Here is a 22,934-nt window from a genome sequence, read left to right on the forward strand (position 1 = left end):
TCTTGGCACAGGGTAGAGAAGGAACATTTGCATCAGGACAAACCAGGCACACCCAGAATTGCACTGCACAACCAGAGGTGTAAGTGTAGACACATGAGATGACCATTCATGGGAATCTGGGTCAGTGGTATTTGGACACACAGTATCTTAGTACAAAGGGCAAAGAGATTTGGGAACAGCATTTTTATCTTGTATTGACAGCTACTAACTGCCTTGCCTTTCATATTTTGGCCAGAAAAATATCAGGCTGAAGTTTTACTAGAATAAAAAGAATAAAACTCAAGGAGCCATTCAACAGATAAATCTAACGTTCAAGTTTCCTAGACAAGTTTGTTCATGAACTTGACAGCTCTGGGATGGAGAACCCTTTCATGGTGTCTCCACCCACTATAGTCGAAGTTTCTGGAGCTCGGCTGTGTGCCACACACTGATGCAAGAACTTTATGTGCACAAGCTCATTTAATGCTCACACCACACCAAGAGGTCTTCATTCAGGCATTTTTGAAGGGATTCAAGCTCATAACAAAAGGCTTAGGGGTCCATGATCCAAACTCTCTGGATAGAGTATGGATGCTCTGGTCTGATGATTGGACACACCCTCATTGTGTGAAGAATGACCACACACCCAGATTTCCCACATAGAGTGCCCATCCTCATCATGTGACCCAAGGGATATCCAGCCCCCTTCCAAGGAAAAGCCACGAGCCCATATTTTTCCCAAAGGAAAGGACTTAGGGCAGAGCAGTTTACTGGATTCTATGTTCCAGGAAGAGCTTATGTTCTCCCACTGGCTTTATATCCCACTTCTGACTGGTCCACAGTGCATCTGTGTCAAATGGTTGAAAGCCCTCAACTCTACCCAGACAGGAAACCGGGAAGGTCACTGCTCATGATGTACGTTTCAGCAATCTTGAAGAACGTGCCCAGGTGTCAACACAATGAAATTTTAAAGAGAATCAGGAAAGCTCCAACAAATTCCACTATGATGACAGACTGGCTGAATAACATGATTTTGTATGTTAGGACACTGTCAGTACGTAGAATTATTTGCTAGTACGTTAACTGCTGAATTCGCTCTGTAGTGGTGTCAGCATCCCCAAGGCATCTTGTTGTGATTTTAGAATTAAACTATGTGATCCATGTGCATAAATTTGCAGTCATGGTTAAGGTTGTCTCAGTGAACATGCTTTGACCTCCAATGTTACGTGACAAATTGTTTATGACTCACTTTGCTCAGCTGAAAATGGGGTAATAATGACTTGCTAGCTTGAAAAGAGGAAAGGGGGTTGCAGACTCTGGTTTGGAGTGTAGACGTTTTTATGTTTTTGAGTGTCAATTCTGAGATGTATGACTGAAACAGAAACTGCGGTGTGTCCCTTCAAAAAAAAAATCAGACCTCAGTTGACACGCTGATGGTACTTTTATTCCTCACAAGGAAAGCAGTGATTATTTGAGCAGAAAATAACAAATTAACCCAAAGGAAAAAAATTAATGTTTTAGAGGGAAATTTTTAATGAAGGCATGATGTCCATTTCACAGAATTTAATTTAAACAGCAGGCAATGCGTCTGCCGACTGGAACATTAGTTCTGTCTCCCAGCTGCCTTATCATGATGTCTTTATTATGTCTTCTCCTAAAGTTGCTTTCACCACATCAGAAATAATTTACTCCTAGCGAGGTTTTAAATCAAGGATGTCCATCAGCGCACACTGGCTTGAAGTGATGATGTTATTTTAAACACAGGGAACTGAAAATAAATGAGTTGAAAAATGTTAAATGCAGTTCACGTCCTTGTCACACCACAAGGAAAACATATTCCAAGTCCAAATTCATTTGGGAAGTCAGACATTCCGAAGCATCCTCCAATCAAAGATGCTTCGACAGTGTCTTGTGATTGTCTCAACGAATTAATGCAGCGGGACTCAAACTGCTCCAATACATAGGAGCCCATGAATAGGAAAAAGAGGAGATAAGGCTCCCAACTGGTAGCTCTTCAGACTTTCCCGAAAGGAACGCTATTTGCAACAAGGTTCCAAAGAACAGCAGGTCTCTGAGCTGGGCTGCGGCCGGACTAGCCTGCTGGTCGTCATGTGTGACGGACGGAGGTCCGACTTCACTTGTCCTGGAGCCCGGAGCCCATCCCCTGACTGAAACTCTTCTGTACTTCAGTTTTCCTTTTGTTCCAGCGGCACTTCTCCCGACGGTGCCTGACAATGAGTGATGCTCTAAAACCCTGCTCTTTCACACCCTATGGGTGACCTATAACTCTTCATGGGTCACCTTTGACCTGGGAACTGACAGTTTGATTTATTGTCCGGTGTTATGATTTATGAGTATTTTCTCAGAATAATTAACAGACAACAGGTGGCGGCATAATAATTTTGATTACCCAGCGGTTCATGAAACCACGACAAAGGTGACTTCATTTTCTGAATAAGGGAAGGGCAACAATCAGAAATTAAACAAAGAAGTGCTTTTATGCCACAGTTTTCGGGCTTTTGTCCATCACACAGAAGACTTATTTAAGAGGCTTGCATTCCTCTTAGACACCAGGAGAAAATAAGGAACTTCTACTCCGTGAAAATAAGAAGATACTTTTCATCACCGTATGGGCAGAATTATTTGTCTTCCTTTGGTGAAGCCTTGATTAATTGAGTCATGTCAGACCTGTCAACCAGATCATCTTTTAACATCCCATTTTTGACAGAGGCCTTTGGCCAGGGAAGAATTGATGGTCAAAGGAAGTTTGGGAAAGCACTGAAGTTTTTCCTTAAGGCATTCTAACATCATCCAACCAACCATCCTAAATATTTCTTCCTAAGTATGCAAGCAAAACCCCCAAATACTCCCCTGCACAAAGCTTATTTTTATTTCAAAGTCCCCAAACAGGAATCTATGTATTTTTTCTAAGCACTATGTTACTAATGGTCCCTGTTAGTTTTAACTTCCTCCTCCACTGGTGTTTTTTGTGATGTATTTTTCTCCAAGAGACACCACATCACTTTTATTCAAGTCAAGGATGGCATCTCCCTAGAGAGTTTATCATAGTCTTTTAACCCTCCTAGGGGTTGACATTTATTTCCAAGTGAATCCTCAGGGCATTTAGTAAGCACCTGCCTCTAAGAATGCCTGACGCCGTTTCTGTTAATACTAAATAAAAATCAAGCCAGGTGAGATTTATTCCCCATAGCTCTCCGTTTCATCTCTGCCGAGAACGGACCTAAGTGTTTCTAATGAAACCGAAGTACACAGGCCTCTGAATATGTAACAGTCCTGCCTCCCACCCGAATGCTAGTTGGTGGAGGGCCTCCTGCACATATGAAAGGCTGTTTTGTATGGGCTCCACAATAGTGATATTACAGGCTTATCATTTTAATTGACTTTTTGACATATAAAAATATTCCTACAATCCTGCTTTACATTATGGTTTAATAACAGCTTAACACACATCTATGAAATATTCATTCCTGTTACATTCAAATTTTGAAATATCTGATGGAGAGCTTGGTTCATAGATAAAGGAGAGTTCCTGGAATATTAAAGATGTTTCTTCAGTGCAGGTAAGGTCCTCCACTGGCAAGGAAAACACGACTACCATGAGGATTGCAGATTTTTATTTTTAATTTATAGGGATCCTTTTGAACCAAAATACGATGAATATAAGGGCGATTTTGTGGTGGAATTTTTTTTCTCTGAGTGGAGCTGCAAGCTTCATGTTTCTGCTCCATGAGCCTCACTGAACACAGCCATATTTCTGAAGAAAAATGGCAGAAATACCAGATTTATGTATGTATGTTTAAAGCATCCTGGGGCTAAAACCTGCATGTTCAGCAAACATCTCAGCAAAGCCAGTGCCACATACACTCCCCATTTGGTTATCTTAGGTGTTCCTCAGATCTCCACTCACCCCTCGGCTTTGGAGAGCAGGTTGGGGAGAGAGTTTACTTTGCACACATGATACATGTGAGAATCATGAGGCAATTTTGGTACTTTGTTCCCCATCAATTTTTAAATTAATTATCTGGAAGCAAGCAGCGGTTAATTTTGGCCATAGACTTTTTGATTAGAAGCTTTGACCCCTTTTGCCTTTTGGCATCTCCTATACAATCCGGGTGACATGCAGGGTAACCCTTGACACCTGATTCAACACAAAGTTACAGCCCGGCCAGGGCCATCTTCCATATTCAGCAATCCTTTTGTTGCCGTGGGACATTCACCCTCTTCCATCCTCCTCTAAGAAACGCTGCCATCGTCATCCCCTGAAGCCACCCGCCTCTGCATAAAACTTATTTCCCAGGGAAAAGACCCCCCCCCACCCCAACCTTTGTGCCATTACTTCTGTTTTACAAACTTTTTCACTACAGCATCATCCCATATGTTTGTGCAGCGCACAAGAAGGCTTCTTTAGAAAGCGCTGATGCTAATTATAAATTTAATTTGCATTTTAATTAGAATGGTAGCAAATTAAAAGCGTGGCAGCTGGAGAATTTTGAACGCTTTGCAGAGATTTGGTGTCAGTATCTCCCCGTTTTTGACTTTGCAGCCTTTTCTTTTTTTCTCTCTCACTATCTTTCATTCACACAAGCTGATTGGCAATTCCCCCCCACCTCCTGCCTCAGTCTCTGGCTCATTCCTCTCAGTTATATATTTTCCTATTCCGCCGTCCCCCTCTCCCCCCCGCCCCAGGGATCAAGTTATGAATTATTTCTTTCTCGTGCTGATAAAACGCCGGGTGCCTGCCTGGTGCCAGCATACGGTGTGCAGGGGTGACAGAGTGGGTGTTCAGAGAGCTTTTCTATAGCCCCTTCTGCTGTGACTCAGTTTTGTTCTCCATGTCTGTCATGCAGGTCAGAATATATGATCTTCTCTCTTGGAATAAAGGGGCTGTTTGTACTCTTTTGGCCTCTATTTATCACAAATTTGGGTTTGGAGAATGGTGTCTTTAAATTACTCGAAATCCCGGCCACAGGTCTTGGGCACATTGATAAAATATTCATCAGGCGCTCGCCTCTCCGCTGCTCGTGGAGGAAGAGGCATTGTTCGGGCCGTACCTTTGGGCCAGAGCCCCGTGCTGTCAGCCCGCAGCCTTCGGGCTGCGCTTCTCAGCTGTCTCTCACTTGGAAAGTGAGCGTGTCTGTTTTGAGCGCTCACGGGAGCAGAGTTAGTCAGTTCTGTCATTTTCCCTATGTTGTGTCTCCATGGTCATTTTCCTTCCTTCTGTTCGCTTCCCCCACAGTGTCCTTGCTCAATAATTTTCATTAATTGATTGACAGCTCTGATAGACCCAACTAACCTCTATCTCACTCTCATGTCTGGTTTTAAATAAGTACTTGTACGTCCAATGACCTTGTCGCCTCATCAGCTATCAGAAAATGAGCATGCAGATATGGAAGGAGCTGATTAGCAAAATAAGCAATGGATCTCACTGCTGGCTGAAGTCCACCGCGAGCAGGGACGACGGAACTTTGCCATTTCACGTTCCCGAAAATGAAGAGTCAGCAGGAAACAGACGATGCTGATCTCGCTGGCATCCGCTCAGAAGGACTGGGCGTGAGCCCCTGCCCGTCACTTGGTCACCTCGGAGGAGGAGGGAGAGGGCGCTGTAGGAGGTGGTCCTCAGCAACTCAGGAGAGGAGGACGCCTTCTCTGCGCTCACTTCACTGGCTTCCTTGAGCCCTAAAAGCGAACTGTTCAGTTTGGGAGAATTACTCATCCTGGTGGGAAGACGCAAGCAGCTTGTTTCTGCTGAATTCTGTGTGTTGTATGTGTGCAGGGGTCTGTGTGTGTGTGTGTGTGTGTGTGTGTTACCTTTTCCCCCTGTGTATTCTTGATTTGGAGGTATACTAGCCATCAGACTTTAAGACCCACTGTCTGTAACAAGCTCTGTGACTCTCATCCACGTAATAAGCAGGAAAGTGTTCTTCGACATCATCAAAGTCCCAACACTTTTTAAATACTGACTAAAACGACATAAAGGAAGGACGCAATCCCTCTTGGGTATCAGCCAAAACTCACTGCCTGTTGTAAATAAGCCGACTCTTACCTCAGTCAATAGTCATCTCCTCTGAATGAGACTGAATTGGAAAGTTACTAATCACTCAGTAATAAGAAATTACACTTTTTGAACACTACAAACCTTCCCCACGCATACAAATGACTAAACTCATATTTTAATTCCAAATAATTTTTAGTTGCTGCCACAACTCATTTACCTAATTGGACAAATATTTATCCCACACCTTTCATTGCAAGGGCCTTGAACATCATTTAAAAACAACCTACATCAGGGTAGCTGATGAAGGTGGTATCTTCTAAAGCAGGAATTGTTAGATAAATGTTTTCTATAATTTACACCAAGTTTTGGGGAAGCCAGAAAGAGCTAAATCACCAAATAAACTATTTTATTCATTTATAGGCTTGATTAAGTTCATTTCAGAAATAAGAAAGGCTTGCCACAAAACTAAGGTCTTAAAAATTTGGATTCAGGAGAGTTTGAAAAAAAGACAGCATTGGCACTTTCTTTCAGTAGAGGGGAGAATTGAGAAGGTATGCCACAAGCAACATTCTAGCCATGGCAATGGTGGTTGAAATTTTCACAGTTTGGTTTTCTGGTCATTTAAACTTTGCTGTAAAAAAAAAAAAAGTATTATATCTCTACGTTAAACATCTTTGACTAAAGATAAATTTACTTCTTTAATTTGTAACTCTCATTTGTCTGAGAATTATATCTCAAACTTTAAAGAGCAAGGAGTGTCTGTGTGATACTGGCATTTTTAAAATGTTAATAAGCGTATTACCGTCAAAAAGGAATTGTTTAAAATAGTGGATAATGGTATGCAAAACACTGGCCGTGACTTTCCCTAATTAAGTAACACAATTACAAGACAAAATAGTAAAAATAAAAGTTCTAATTTCCATGCCACCGTGGCATCCACCACTTGCCTTATTCTAAGCCAAAAACGTGCCCACAGTAGCTTAAAACTGTGCATGTCAATTCCCTGGCGTTAAAAGGAAACCCACATTTTTGGTGGCATTTTGAAATGGACGATACAGTTTTCCGAGATAAGTCTTTTTCACTGCCCCTTTGGAAAGGTTTAGTTTTTCTTCATGTAATTTTTTTTTTTTTTTTGCAGCTGTACAAAACACTTTCATTAACCCAAGAATGGATTATTTGGAGTGCTAATTAATTGATTCTTCAAAATGCCAATTGACACACTCCCAGGGAAAACCTGATCTAAGCAACTATGTTAATCAAGCTGTTGTACTCGTGGTTCTGTCTGAATATCAGACCATCTGAAACGAGAAGAACTTTGCCATTACTCGCCTGGCCCTCTCGTGGGCAGCTAATTAATATGAACTGAATATGACAGTTGTACTTGTACGTTCACCGGACTGCCTGACAATAACTCTATAAAATTACATTTCAGCTAAAGAATGGAAACAGTGTTAAATACCATTATTTGCCTTCCTTTGATGTCTCAGAGTCATTATGAAAGCAATTACAGCAGTTTCTCTGTCTGTATGTCTACGGGGTATTTATTATCTGTATCTGTCTGAATCCTTTGCCAGGTGGAGACTATATGGCATATTAAAGACAAGAGAATTCAGCCACAATTATCAGGATGGGGACAGAGGAAGAAACAAAATCAGAGTTTTGCAGATGATCCTGCCAGAAAACAGTCATTTAATACCGAAGCCTGATGATCTGGAGAAAACTTGCAGGCTCTTTTTATTTATTTAAATTAAAAAAAAATTTTCCAGGTTCACAAAGCTCATGAATCTAGGGCAAAATTAATTAAAGCCAATCGGGAAATGGAAAACACAAAAACAAGGTGGGGGGGGGATAACTCAGGGCAACAGCAGCAAACATCTTTTGCTTCTTAATTATAGGTGAATATTCTCTCTTTCGACTAGCCCTTCCCTAACTGACTGATGCTGTCCACAAGATGAGGATTTTTTTTTTTCCCAGATAGAATTACTTGTGGTGTTTTTCACACTTGGAGTGACAGACACCGTGGATTCAGTTTTCAGGCCACCTCCAGGACTTGCCCCACGCTACTGGAACCTGGTACGATTCAGACACGTCCCTGTGTGTCACCTGGCTTCTGACTCATCTCTATCAAAGACGTCTCTGCACTTCAAAGGACACTTGTGATTGACAAGCAAGGTGGGGATGCTAACGGCCCCGCGGTGGAGTTCCTCTCCAGGGCAGGGTCTGAGGACTGGCCTCTATATGATTCAATTCAGAGAATATTGATTCTGTGTTCCCTGTGTATTCAGCAACCCGTGGATGCTGTGGGGAACGAGAGATGAAAAAGGCATGCGGCTTGATGTCTCTCCCTTCGAGGGACTGAGAAAGGAGAGAGAGAGCCCGGCCATCTTGGAGCCAGGCATCAGGCAAAGCCCTTTCTGTGCCTTATTGTGTTTCATCTGTACCACAACCATACAAGGTGGCTTCTATTATCTCCATTTATAGGTGAACATGCCACAGGGCTGGCAGGTGGGCAGTGTGTCCAAAGTCAGACAGTTGAGTGGCAGAGCTGGGCTTAAAACTCACCTTCTGTCTGGCTCCAAAGCCTTTCTCTCTACACTCACTCATGCTCTTCCAAACTCCCAAAAGCACAGCTGGGGCAGCAGTAGGCAAAGAGTGTCCCGTGTGCTAGGCAGGAGGGGAGAGAAGATAATTTAGAAGGAAAAGCTGGAGAGAAGATTCTCGGAGGAGTTTTGACTTGCCTCGGCTCTTGCAGATGGGAAAACACTTTAAGGGAATTCGCAATGTTCCTCTCCTCCAGGAAAGAAACAAAATGATCACACAAGATGTTGAAGACACAAAAAGGATCTCCTATGTAATGAAGATACAAAACCGGTGATTTGGAAAATATTACACAGAGAGATGTGCTTAGTAATATTACTGATCTGAGACAGATTGAAGTAGGATTAACCAAGATATATTCGAAAGTTGTTGAAGAGATTAGTTGGTTAGAATGAAGGATCGGTATTCTGATCTGCTGTGTCGGTAAAGCTCTGAACAGCACTGCTCTGTGTGCTCCCAGAAGGCAGGACGCCTCTGGGCGGAAATGAATGGATGTGGAGATGCACGGATATGGAGATGCGAGGCAAAGAGAACGTAAAATAGTCCACGTCCTACGACCAAGAGTTTGACAATTTCAGCTATGGCGAACAGTTCCCTTTTCCTCCTTCCCCTCCACCTGCTTCTTTTTTGACAAGTGAATCGGAGAAGTTAAGCCACTGTCCGGAGCCGGAAGGATGCTGTAAGAGGCTGCTCTCAGTAGCGCGGTCCAACTGGTATCTCCGCTTGCCAACATAAAATTATTTCAACAACTGCAAAAATAAAGTCAGCTGCTGAGGCATTTAACAAAAGGCTCAACTGGACAAACGGCTGAATGTAAACTTGAGATGCTAACACCTGGAGTCAGGAAAAATACAGGTATTTATTTAATAAGGAGTCCCTTGGAAACATTTTATTTTTGACCCACTGTAATTTTAGTCTCCCCAGAGTTCATGTTAGTGGCAATTCCAATAATATCCAAAGACTCAGAGTGGGATTGAACCAGGTTTCTCTTTCATCTCCAGAACAACAACAACAACAAAATGTATAGATATTTTTTAAGTGTGTAATAAACTTTCTTGTATATTTTATTAATACATAAACAGTCAAAGTACTAAACCACTTGTGAGGAGGGAAAAAGGCAAAAGACAGTAGAATAAGACCAACCTGGGTTCAAAGTCAAACCCCTCCTTCTCTGCACATCTCAGGAGTTTTTTGGTTTTTTTTTTCTTTAAATAGAAAGTCATTCGCTTTCCTTAGTTACTATGATGTCTTAAGTAAAATAAAGCATATAAATTATCCAGCCCTGCATTTGGTACGCAGCAGGCACTCCGTACCTGTTATCACCCTTTCATTTTTTAATTTGGTGTATGGAATTTTGAGTAGAAAAGGAGATTGGTGTAAAAACTCCTAATAACAAATAAAGGCTGGGGACCAATTGAATCACTGCAGCTTTTATAGGTTCCTCTTCTGTTTCTTTCATCAGAAATTCAATTCCTCCTGTAATCTATGATGATTTTTGTTTTTCAGCTTTATAGTCGTCATTAAAAGTTCATGAGAGAAAAAAATCCTTGAAAATGTCTGTATCAGTCGAGGCGAGTGAGCTTATGCTGCAGTAACAAACCGTCACTGAAAACAGTTGTTCAGAAACCCCAGGGCCTGCAAGCATTACCAGTTGACTTCTCGTGTCTGTTTCACGTCCTGTTGTGGCTCTCTGCAGGATCTGCTCCCCGGTGTCCCCCTCTGGGGACCTGGAATGTTTCTTGTCCTGCTGGCAAAGGGAAAGGAAGCCGGAGGGTCACTCACACACAGTGAGATGCTCCAGCCTGGAAGTGACTCATGTCCCCTCTTCTCTCAGTCAATGGACCGGAAGGACTCTCATGGCCCTGCCTAACTCCAACACCCCAAGTTCAAGCCTACCATTTTCCCAGAAGAAACAGAAGTGGGAAAACGTGGTTAAACTGCACTTCTGATACTACAGTGGTCTTTGAAGACCATCCACCCCTCCCCTACTTTCCAATATGTTCCTACAAATGTCATTTGTTGAACTTAAAATTTAATAGAAGAGCAGAGTGAATGCAAAATCAAGCCCCTCTTTCCTGAGTATAAGCGTGTCTCGTAATATTCTTTTCAAGGTCCTTAAGTACCAGGTTGTCTTGATTTTGTCCTTGGGGATCAGGTTTGTCACAAGCATCGAGACCCAAGAGACTATTTGAAGCTGAGCGGGGCTCTTCGACACTAGCTGCAAGCTCAGGTGAATTCTCGTCTCCCGGCCATCGCTAGCGCTCCCCTTTGCTCCCCTGATCAATAATTCTAGCTACAAAGAGCATCAAACATCTCAAAGACATCCCCAAGGCACGGGTCGCCAAAGGGAATAAAAAGAAAACACCGCATACATTAATGTTCTCCTTAGGCAGTGCAGACATCCTTGTCGGCCCGAGGCCTACAAGAGGCCAGCGGTGATTGGGATGTTTAAAATTATAGCGCTTAAACACCATTGCTTTATGAAACAGCTTTCTGAGCCTCTAGAGGAAGGAATTCTAGTTCAAAGAGTGACAGTTTCTAGTTTCCCAACCTGCGTTTTCTTACCAAGTAGGAGAGAAAGGACAAAAAAAAAAAAAGAAGAATGATGCCAGGGATATGGCTAAATATATAATAATAGCAGTAACATCTTATTAAGACTGAAAATAATGTAAATGCCTGGCGTTTACATTATATTTACATTGCATACAAAGGTGTGGGGCCAGCCTGCACTCTGATCCCTTGCTGAAGGTATTGTAAATTAAAATAAATCTTTCTGGAAGGCAATTTGGAAGTATGTAGCAAAATCCTTAAAAAAAAATGCGTGCCCTTTCACTCAGCAATTTCACTTTTAAGACTCAACTTTAAAGAAATAACCAAAGATATGTTTAAAGGCATATTTACACAAATTATCATCCTATTACTTAAAACAGTGAAGTAATAGAAATAAGCTGAATATGCAATAGGGAATTAAGTAAATTTGATATATGAAACATTGATAAGCCATTGAAACTCACACATGAGAATATATTTCTATATGAACAGAGAAAAAAGATTAGAGCCAAACAAAGAATTCTAAAGGTCCTCTATACAAGATATAAGATTAAGATATGTCAGATTTACCCTTTCTTCTTATTTCCCTTTTCTTTTTTTTTTTTTTTTGGCCCATGCACATTATTTGAAAAAAATGATACAAACAAAACGAGCCAAAATAAACCTTTATCGTGACCCTTCAGAGTTACTTGGTAAGTTATCAAAGTAACTCTAAGTGTATGCATTTTCTTATCTGCTGTATCCAAAAACGTATGTGAGGTAGACAAGAAAGTACAATGATTTCCATTTTCCGGAAGATAAAGATGATTTAAACACTATCTTAAACTGGTTTTACAACCACAATGGGCCCGTGTAGATATCTGCAGTTAGAATTAGTATCAAATTGATACAATTTAGGTAAACTATTAATCTGTGAATTAATGAGAATGTATATTGAAAAGTGAACTGAAGCAGTAAACTACTTAAAATTTTGTATTAGGTTATATGTACTTTAATTTTACAAACATCAAAATTTCCTTAGCATGAGTCATGTTAAGATGTAAAAATATGTCTTTTTTTTTTCTTTAAGAGTTAAGATGTTGTTAGACTCAGGAGATAGGACCAAGTTGTTAATATATCACTTTTTTGAAACACATTCTGACATTTGTTAATTAAACTTTTCTTAAGGTTTAATGCATTGTCAAGATAGGACATATTTTCAGGAAAGCCTTGTGATCTTACCAAGCTGTAAAACAATCCAAAAGCTAGTTTTGACATTCTACCTAATGTAGATAAAAAGAGTATTTTAAGCTCATGCAAATCTAAAGAAACAGGGAAATTTGATTTATCCCATTAATTAGTACATAACAACATAACAAGGGAGAAACACTATTTATGTCTTTTCTGAAAAGATGATGAATGCAAACTTAAGCACCTTTTTTGGTTTTACAAAATTAATAGTTTAATTATATGAAATTAAAGTTATACCCTACCATACAGTTTATTTGGTATAGATGAGGTCAAATGTTACAACGTTTAGCCAAGGTCACCTTTTGCACTTTTCCAGTATTGAATAAACATGGCAATTTTAAATTATAAATGCTGACAATATTTAAGAGGTTTCTCATGTCTTTTAATTTTAGCTTAACCATCTTTTCCCTGGAGATCACTCATTTTCTTGGGGTCATAATTCCATACAGTGAAGTGAACTGAGACAAAAAGTGAGGATAAACTCAAAAGGTTGGACATGATCGGATTACAGTCAAGAAGTTATTTGAACAAAAGCTTCCTACATTAAGTGCAAATGTAATGAAAGTGAGTGGCTTGGTGGGGAAGTGGATAAAACGCTATTTGCTCAGCCTTACGAAGAAGCTGGGAACCCTATGCCTCGGGTCACTTTCCAGAAGGCAGCGGCAGAGAGAGTGGGAGGAGCCTGGAAAGCACACGCCTTCTTGCTATGCAAATTGCAGCAGGTGTCAGTCTCCTAGCCTCGCTTTCTTCATCTGCAAAACAGCCAATACCACAGGCTGCCCCAGGTCTGGCAATGAGTTAAAGGTGATGATGTATGTAAAGGGGGTGGCATATTAAATGTGTTTCATAAATATTACTTTCCTTGCCTCTCCCCTGCCCCCTTAACAAAATATTAGACTGTCAGGATAACATTTTGGATTCTATCAGGATTCTAGTATCAGACTTAGTGGATCAGTCTACCTGAAGTTGAAGTCTGTAAACTGACTAAACTGGAACGACATGTCGGCCTGAACAGATAATTGTAAATACATTGGGCAAATGCTATAAAATATAGAGATATTTTGTGTAATGATGGAGTTTTTGAAGACAAGAATGGGAATGAGAAGAGAGAAGAACTAATAATAAATACTATCTACTTAAGTCGGTAATCAGAGATCCAATTCAGGTTTGATTCTTTCCAAAAGCAACAGAAATGTAGTAACTTAAAATGAAAAAGAATCTGAAAAGGAATATATGTATGTACACGTATGACTGAAGCATTATGCTGTACACCAGAAATTGATACAACATTGTAAACTGACTATACTTCAATAAAAAAATTTTTTAAGTAAAAACATTTTTTCACTTGTGGTTTATTATTTCTGGGGTTCCACTCTGATTCCTCTGCAAATGCAAGAAACTTAGAAAAGCAGTAGAATCTGACCTCCAGATTCTAAATGCAATGAAAATCCCCAGTTGGAATCTTCGTACTGGGCGCGGTAAACATGGCGCTGCCCCATTCATACTTCTGAAGGCAGGAGTTTCCGTCCTGGAGTCAGTTACAGGGAACTGTTTTGCTGTCCTGTTTGTGGAGTCCAGACGTCACTGATGTCCAGTCACAACACTGAAGTCAGCCCAGACTCCAGGCACTCTGCTGAGTACTGGAGATGAGAGCAAGAAAAGAACTTGAACCTTGACTGCCACTCGAGATAAAAATTGGAAACATAACCGTGCGCACTTACTTCACAGTTTGTAAGCAGTTCCATGTGTCTTTTGTTTGTTAACAATCCTGTAGGACGGTTATCGTGGTCTTTAATTCCCACTCTAGGAAACGTGGTAAGACTCAAAGCACTAAGGCCGTTTATTGAAGAACTACTTCACTGATGGAGATTCATGACATCGTCAATCCACTGTCCTTGATTGGAATCTGGATCTTAAAAAAGCAAACAAACAAAACAAACAAACAAAAACAAGGAAACATGCTGCAAGTATGAGAATGGAGAGTTGTTCGGATGATGGCCTGTGAATCCCCGATGGCAGAGGGAAGAGCTGAGCGTGGGGAGGGTGGGAGGGGGCAGGGGGAGGGTGTGCACGTGTGCAGATCCGTGATGCTGAGCATGTGAGTCACGAGGAGTGGGGGACCTGGGGGCCTGGGGCTTCTGGGATGGAAGGGCAGTCCCGTGGATAAAGGGCAGAGTGAGTGAGATCTCTGAGTGGACTCCAGGCAGACGTGGTGGAAAGGCTGGAAAAACAATACTGGGACATTTGAGGTGATGAGACTATGGACTATATAGTAGATTTTATGGAGAAAGAGGGAGTGAGTACATGCAAATGAAATAAAATGTTAACGAATCTTAGTGAAGCTCATATAGGTATTTATTGCTCTACTCTCACTGTTAAATAGGCTTGAAATGTTTTTTAAATTGAAATTTAGGGCACAAAGAAAGACGCTCTTCCTGAGCCAATAGCTGTGTTAGGTATAAGGCAGAGGCAGTATTTAACCCCAGATCTGATCAGCAATCAACCTCTCCAAGCTCCTTTAATTCCCCAAGCAGCCTCTTTCCTCCGCAGGACTCAGGAAAAGGAAGGCACACTTCGGCTGTCCTGCTCCAGCCCTCCCTCCGACTGGCCCCTCCCAGGGAGAGGTCCGTGGGGCTTGCTGCCCTCCGTCCAGGTCCCCACGGTTCTCACCTCTCCTGCGCCCCGCCCCTTCGGCACCTGCTCAAGTCTGCGCACATTTCTCTGCATGGCATTTCCAAGGACAAAAGTAAAACGCATGGGATCATAGAGGGAAAGAAAAAAGCAATCATTTACAAATAGAGTTTTTTAAAAAAAATGAAAGTACAAAAAAGCAAGATATGTTTCACACGTTATTCATACTTCATTCACATTTATCTTATTTAATGTAAGAAGTAGCGGGTCTGGCAACTAGCCTACTTGGACATAGTGATGAGCACAGACTACATTTTGAGATACCTGTAACTGGAAAGTGACATAAAAAGAACCATGATTTCAATTGGTGACAAAATACAAAGAAAGGTAATACTATCATGGTTTATTCCCATCATTCGTTATTGAAAGAAATACTGCATTTCAGTTAGTCATTAGTGACTAAATTGATAAGACTTCAAGCTAAGAATTCTGGTAGAGGAGATACATAGGTGCCAATCCCTGTGCTGGACGATTTACCAGGACCTCCTGTAAGTAAGTGTCCTCTGCATCTCTTTGAGAACTCTTAACTGCAAAGCAAAAATTAAGGGGTCTTTAACGGTTCCCTTATGCCACGTGCTCGATGCTGATGGCTTTGTTGAATAATGTCAGGGTGTATTTATCAAGACCCTTTTCAAAAGTCATAAGATTGGGGCCGTGTTCATATTCACCTTTGGATCACCTAATGTGTGGCCCTTAATAGACTGTAAGTTTTTGGAAATTAATGCTCTATTTTTCAGATCTTCTCTGTACTTCAATGTCCAAATTAAGATCCTACTTATTATCTGCTGTCTAAACCTCAGTTTCAACTAAACCAATTTAAAAAATCTGTTTTAACCTAGCCTTCACTTTGATGAATTTTTTTTCAAAATATTATAAACCAATTTGTAAAAGTCCTTCTGATGAGACGTCTCACTTATAAAAAGTATAGGTAAAAGACAGAATGTTCAGATACCTTATTCAATGGATAGAGAGAAGTTCTGAAATTCAATTCTATCATGTGTTGACCAGGCTAAACCTTGAGAATAAAGGCCACCTACCCTGTGCCTTCTTTATTTAAATCCCACCTCATTTAGGTGGCTGTCAAGAAGAATGACCCTAATAAACATAATGACATAGCTAGAACACATAAGTGACAATAAAACATGAGTAAGAAAAACAAAAAGTCCAGGTCAGGAAGCAAATATGAAATGGAAACTTTAAGAGAGTTATTACACATAAATCTCCAGAAGATCGACATGAACAAGAATTGATCGTCATTAATTTTAGAAGAAAAATTAAAACTTCCAGTTCACAAGGGGAAGTCAAGTTTGTCCTAGAAGTAAATTTCAAAGCAGTTGTTCTGTGGAAACTTACACAGGAGCACTGACTGGTGACAGGGACAACACTTCCGGTAACATTCTCACGGTGGAAAACGGTAATGGGTCACACATCGCTGATCGTGTCATATCCTTATGACTTGACTGTGATCAGATTGTGAGTTAAGATGAGCTGGTTTTGACCACATGTGAATTTAAGATCCAACCCTTGGGTACAGTGCCTAGTAGGCTCTTAGCCCCCAGGGATCCCACGCCCTGTCATCCAGACCCTTGTATGATACCCACCCCGTCAACGTGGACAGAGCTCGTGGCTTGTTGCTAAGCAACAGAATGCAGCGTGAGTGATGATGGGATGTCAATTCCCTGACAATGTTACATAAGACTGAGGCTTCCATCTTGACAGTGGGCTCTCTTGACTCTTCCCCTTGCTGGCTCTGATGGCGTAATAAGCCTTATAGAGATGTCCGTGTGGCAAGGATCTGAGGGCGGCCTCCAGACAACAGCCCTGAGCAAACGACTAAATCCTCCTCATAGTGCATGAGCGTGGAGGTAAATCCTTTCACAGGTGAGTCTCCAAATGTAGCCCAGCCCTGGCCAGCACCTGTGGGGCCTTGCGCCCGAGGACCAGGCAACTGTCCTCGTGGCCCGAGGACCACGCCCAGAAACTGTGAGATAATAGATGTATGCTGGCTTAGGCTGCTGAGTTTCTGGTAATTTCTCAGGCAGAAATAGATCATACACAATAGATCAGATAAAACTGATTTTTAAAAGGTAGAGCCAAGCATGTGTTTACGCTAGGCTGAGGGCACCACTCAGGTGGGACTCCGGAATACTGGGCAGGGCTGTGTTTTAGCTTTTGGTCACCTTTCAAGCTTTTGATTATGATCCCTTAGTCCTTCATTAACACAGAAGCCAAATCGCAGGCAGAAAATCTTATGGTTCACATGTGAGTAACTTTGCCATAAAACCAGCACTATCGAGATCAACTCTGTGAGCTCAGATAATCAGAGACCCATGAAAGCATAAAAACCAAAAATGGAACATGCATATTGTTGGGTTTATGACAGGTGACGTGAGACAATTCCACCAGCTCCTTCAAAGCTCTCCATATAATTTGTCACACAATCAAAAAAGAACCAGTGTATTTAAAGGAAGCGTATACACATGCTCACAGACGAACAGGGGCTGTAGGTGAGGATGTTTGGTACAGAGAATGATCTAATTTTTTTTGCAGTAACAGATCTAGAAATTGGGAGGTGGATTACATCTCTTTTTTTTTTCTCTTGGTCATTCATTCAACAAATGACTTTTGATGATCTTCCATGAGCCAGGCCCTTCCTAGATGGTAGAAATAAAAGAGCAATAGACTTGCTCTCAAATTCATGGTGCAGCGTGGAGAAAAGCTGTGACCATGTATTGAAATACATGTACCAGGATAAGCCTTTATACACATTGGTGCATTTGATTCGGAAAACAAACATTTGGTATTTTCCCAGTTTAATGGATCATCAAGCTGATGATCTAGAAATCACACAGCAAGCACACAGCAAAGATGGAATTTGATCCTGAGTCTTCTGACTCTAGAAATTGCTTTCAATCTTCTCACTGTCTCTGGTTTAATGAGAAGCTCCCACTTTACACATATGCTTATTATAAAATATTCAGAAAATATGGACAAAGGGACAAAAATTTGTTTGGTCTCACCACCATCATTTTTGTATAGCTATCATTCTGGAAAATTCTGTTTTAGTGGACAGATGGATGGATAACCAGCTGTGTGAGCACAGTTTATTAAGCAATCTGTGTTTGATTTTCGAAGCCCTTTGAGGTTTCTTGCTACAAGGCGTTTTGCATGGAGCTGCTTGAAACCAAGAGCTCTTCAGATTTTCTTGAAAGTCTAAACTTGTAGAGAAGGTGATGTTTCCTTATGCCAGGAAAGAAAGGGATGGTCTTCACTGATCAAAAGAAGAAAGAAGCTCCGCCCAGACAGTGAAGAGATACATGGGCAATGGATCCTACAAGAGTGAACCCTGCTTCGTGGAGGTGGGGTGCTCTCAGGAAGGGAAAGCTGTGGGGGTTGCCAGTGAGAGTAGACCCCAGGCATAGCTCCAGTCCCAAACACAGCACAAAAGCAGTCGAATTTCCACAAACAAGGGACCATGGTGCCATATGCATTGGGGTATGGGCTTTGGAGAAACAACATTAGTCTAAGCCAATAACCTGTGACAAATGACCTGAGAGGCCCCCCCAATAATTTGGGGCTCCTTGGGGCCCAGGGATTCTTGCACAACTTTGAAAGGGGGAAGACTCCACTTACGAGAGAAAATATTTCCAAAAAAATATTATCATTCTAACAGCAGGAGTGCTGAGAGGCGGAGGGAAAGAAAAGAAATGTGACACTTCGAGTACCCCTGAATTTGGGGACTAATATCCAAGAAATCTGGGTCCACTTTGGCCACTCTGCAAATATAATATATCAGATACTCTTAAGGGATGCTAAATCAGGGGAGGCCGGGTCTCTTTGCTTGTGGTCTATTGGTAAAATACGAAAAATAAATTAGCCTTACAAGAATTGTATATATCAAGGGCTTAGTGAATTCAGGTGATGCCTTCCTCAATTTTTCAAGTGACAGTCAATCAAACAGGTTCTCGAGAGAAACAGGACCAGTAAGGAAAAAAGATGGGTGGTAGATAGGTAGATAGATAGACAGATAGATCGACCACAGAAGAGAGTCATTTCTGGGAATTGGCTGATTGTGGACTTATGCTGGACAGATTCTAAATTTGTAGGGCACAGCATCAGACTGGAAACTCTCAGGTAGGAATTGATGCTGCAGATTTGAGGCAGGATTTTTTTCTTTCCCCAGAAGACCTCAATTACTGAAGATAACTTTTGTCTGAAGTCAAGTGGTTGTAGCTGTTAACCACATCTCTAAAACATCGTCACAGAAACACCTAGATTAGTATTTAATTGAGTAGCTGGGTACTGTAGCCTAGCCAAGTTGACACATAAAACTAACCATAACACACAGGAACTAGGAGACCAGAAGTAGACATTGAAGTTGACCAAGAGCTCACCAGGTGAGAGAGGAGAAAGGGCATGATGTACATGGAGGCAGGAAAGCACATGGCCTGTTTTGGAGATGCTGAGTACTCCTGTGTGGTGGAACCAAGGAGAAGGGATGGAGAGATGAGACCAGTGGACCAGTGGACAAGGGTCGGGGGAAATCCCATGGGGCTTTTAACTTGTGAGCAGCTTGATCTTATTCAAGTTCTGGAAAGACCAGTCCCGAGATAGTTTGGACAATGATAGAGGAGTGGGTTCAGAAGGTTTAGAGAAGAGTTGACAGTCTGAATGCCCACACTGGCAGTGAGGATGGAGAAGGGTGATGATTGAGAAGAAATGGGAGAGGCGGACTCCACAGGCTTTCTGACAATTACATGTCAGTCACCACTCACCCATCACTGCGCTCTTTCCCTCTCTGCTTAGATTTACTGTTAACATTGTTGTCCACGCTGTACTCTGATTTCACTGCTACCAAAACAGGAAATTTCTGGGCCATCTCTAGTAGTAGAGACAATAGATGTAATTGTTACACCAACAAAAAGCACACACGTGCATACACACACATGCACATGCATGCATACATATGATCCTTCACTGTAGAAGCCAGAAGCGTGTTTCCCTCACATTTTAATCTCATTCAGAAATTTGTGCTGTTGAAGTCTCAGAAACAGTTTTAAGAGTCTCGCTTTTGAAATCATAGCTAGAAACCTAGCCTGGATGTATGTTTTTACAAAATGAAGTGGTACAGCGTGAGGCTGCCTAGAAAAAAAGGGCTAATACATATTTTAAATCCCAGTTATATTTCGGCAGCAGTTCCTTGGGCCTTACTGGGCAGAAAAAGGAATTTCTCTTCGACTTGAGTCTGATAGGATTTCTTTTTCCAGTGTTTTAACAACTACTCCTCACAGTAGGCTTTGGAGGATCCCTAACTGTCCCTGAAGCTGAAATTCACAAAGTGCCCTCAAGGTCAGGCTTCTGTTTACCTAGTCTCAACAACTCTTCTCCATTAGACAAACTTGGTCCCTAAATCCCAACCTGAACACACACGTGCCCATCCCACTGTCACCGCAAACCCCTCATTTTCCTTCCTGAGCACATGGGGACTGCCCCAAGCTATCTTTCACCTCCCTGAGAGCCATAATCGGAGAAGAAATTCTACATTGTATACACCATTTTGAAATTTTTTTTTATTTATTCCAAAAAGCATGTGCTGAGCACATGTGCCAAATTCTGAGCTAAGGACCAGGGATCCAGAAATGCATGAGAAACACTGTCTTGCCCTCCAGAAGCATGGGAGATGAGGAGACAATGCAGAGCGTAGCCTGAGGCTGGGACTGAGAAGTCGGGGAATGTGGGGTGGGGATTGGCCCCGAGCACACATGGAATGTAAAAGAGTCCAGATCTAGCATTATATACAAAGAAGCTCCTGAGGATGGGGTCTTCCATGGGACTAGCTCAGAAGAGGGGGAGGAGGCTGTGGCACTGGCAGAGCTAGAACCTCTTCTGGGGAGCCAAGTGGTAGTGTCCAATGTGGAGCCATCTTGCCATTTCCAGTAGAGGCCAGGTGGTAAAGGGAAAAGGATAATGACCTGGGGCCCTGGACTGTTTGCCCTCTTCATGATGGCCAATGGAGGAGCTCTGGGTTGGGGGCACTACTGGGACTGAGATTCCTGACACCTAGGGACAGTAGCATGGGTGAAGCAAGATGCTCCCCCTCATTAACACCCAAGTCAATGAGTTATGCACCTGCAGGGGGTCAGATGATGCCCTCCCTTGGAGTCTGTTGGCTCCTTCCCTTGACTTGGGGTCCAATCTTCTCTGTGAACAAAAATAGAAAGAGAGGATGATAAGAGGCAGAAATGTACACAAATGCGTCCAGATGTTGGAGGCGGGGGAAAAGAGTGAGTGAGTCATAGAGCGGTGCTTCCTAAACTTTCTGACTTCTTGGCACACATGGGAAAGATTTTTCAAAGAGCACATTTGGGTAGAGGAGTGCTTGGCCAAGGCCCATCCAGCTTCCCTAGGGACTGTGTGCATCATGGTCTTCGTACATCCGTCACCCATGCCGATGGGGGAGCTGTGGTTTCCATGGAAGGAGACATGAGAATAGTGGTTTTGTTCAGAGGCAGACATAGAAACAGGAGTCAGTGCGACTCTCTAGGACGAGGAGGGCCAGGCGAGCTTCTGGAAGCCAGAGGCTGGAGCAAGGGAGAAGTTCCAATGTGTGCAGTGCCTTGTGGTTTCACCCAAAAAAATCTCTGATTTACAGTTCTGAAAAGGAGCGGACATGTCCTCTCAGGAAAGAAAGGGACGAGTGAGGACGCAGGAGCCTCACTTCAGAGTGAGGGGAGGGGACACTCAAAGTGAGAGAGAGGCCCCACTCTGGGCTTCCTGTCAAGTGATGTCCTCTGTCCCTCCCACCACCAGAGGCAGGAGGTGTTTCAGATGCAGCAAATAGGAAGGGAGAAATCGCAGTGTTGGCACTGTCACCTACCCACCTCCCTTTCTGCCCAGGCCATTCTGGCCCAGGAGGCCTCGAGGGCCACCCCTGAAGGCCTCCAGCTGCAGGGACATGTCATAGCTTCTGGGAAATGCTGCTGGAAGGGTTGGCAGGGGAGAAACAGGGGCATCAAGCTGTATCCTCCCTATTAGGAGCCAGAGTCCTGTGATCCAGCCTCCTGCGCCAGGACCCCTATCATTGGGAAGCCACTTCAGCATCCTGGGAGGGCATCACCTCAGGGCTGGGGTCCCTCCAATTTCATCTGAGGCATCCTCAGCTGCGTGTGTTCACACATTTGCTCCAGCCCTTCCTGGCCTGCTCAGGTGTTCTAGGTCCCCCTCTCCAACTTGGTCCCAGCCTCTGGTCTGCAGGTGGTCCTGACAAGCCACAGTAGAAAACAAAAGAATGCTGACAGCTTGAAGCGTGTCTTTTCCACAAAGTAATGGTAGCTTAATGCAAGCCAGTCCTTTAACGGTGGGACATCAGACCTTGGGGACAAGGCAGCATCTGGAAGGAAGAGGGAGTTTCTCGGCAAAGGTAGCAGCTTTCCCAGGTCCCGAGCTTCCTTCCCCGATGCCCTGGATGCCTCAAGAAGCCAGCATCCCAGTAATATCGCAGAGTAATTTCCGAATTTCAGTAGGGGCAGAGAAGCCTCGTCTGAACAAGAGGCCTGGGTGGGGTCATCCAGAAGTCCCTGATCCTGGAGCGTTCTGCTCCCAGGAGCTATTTGGGAGAATTTCACGCTCTACAGGCCAACTGCCAAAGCGCATCAGAGCCCCGCGGGGCTGCTCCGGAAACCCCAACGGAAGCAACTGCCCCTGGGTGGGGCGGGGGAGGGGCTTGCAGCCCGGAAGGCCGCCGGTGCTCTGCTCGGTCCCCCTGACTGTCCCGCTGTTCCGGGGGTGGGGTGGGGGGGAAGCAGTAGTTCTGGGACCTGAAGGGAGGAGCCTCACAGTCCTCACGTCTCCTAGGGGCAAACAGGGGCTC

At 42.8% G+C, this 22,934-nt stretch overlaps 1 long non-coding RNA gene across 7 annotated transcripts; it reads right to left on the reverse strand.

Moving 5' to 3' along the window:
- Nucleotides 1–9,433: 9,433 nt before the first annotated feature.
- Nucleotides 9,434–22,727, reverse strand: LOC140689695 (uncharacterized). Of its 7 annotated transcripts, none has more exons than XR_012064738.1 (5): nucleotides 22,436–22,727; nucleotides 21,194–22,324; nucleotides 19,840–19,945; nucleotides 14,095–15,094; nucleotides 9,434–10,340 (listed from the first exon to the last, which is right to left on the reverse strand). It is a non-coding gene; the product is annotated as an uncharacterized lncRNA (long non-coding RNA). The 7 variants fall into 7 exon arrangements; XR_012064736.1 differs by having other exon boundaries at nucleotides 21,194–21,265; nucleotides 22,182–22,727; XR_012064734.1 differs by adding an exon at nucleotides 19,459–19,536 and having other exon boundaries at nucleotides 21,194–22,727.
- Between the last annotated feature and the right edge of the window lie 207 nt (nucleotides 22,728–22,934).

Source organism: Vicugna pacos, chromosome 27, assembly GCF_048564905.1.
Source record: "Vicugna pacos chromosome 27, VicPac4, whole genome shotgun sequence".
NCBI lineage: Eukaryota > Metazoa > Chordata > Mammalia > Artiodactyla > Camelidae > Vicugna > Vicugna pacos.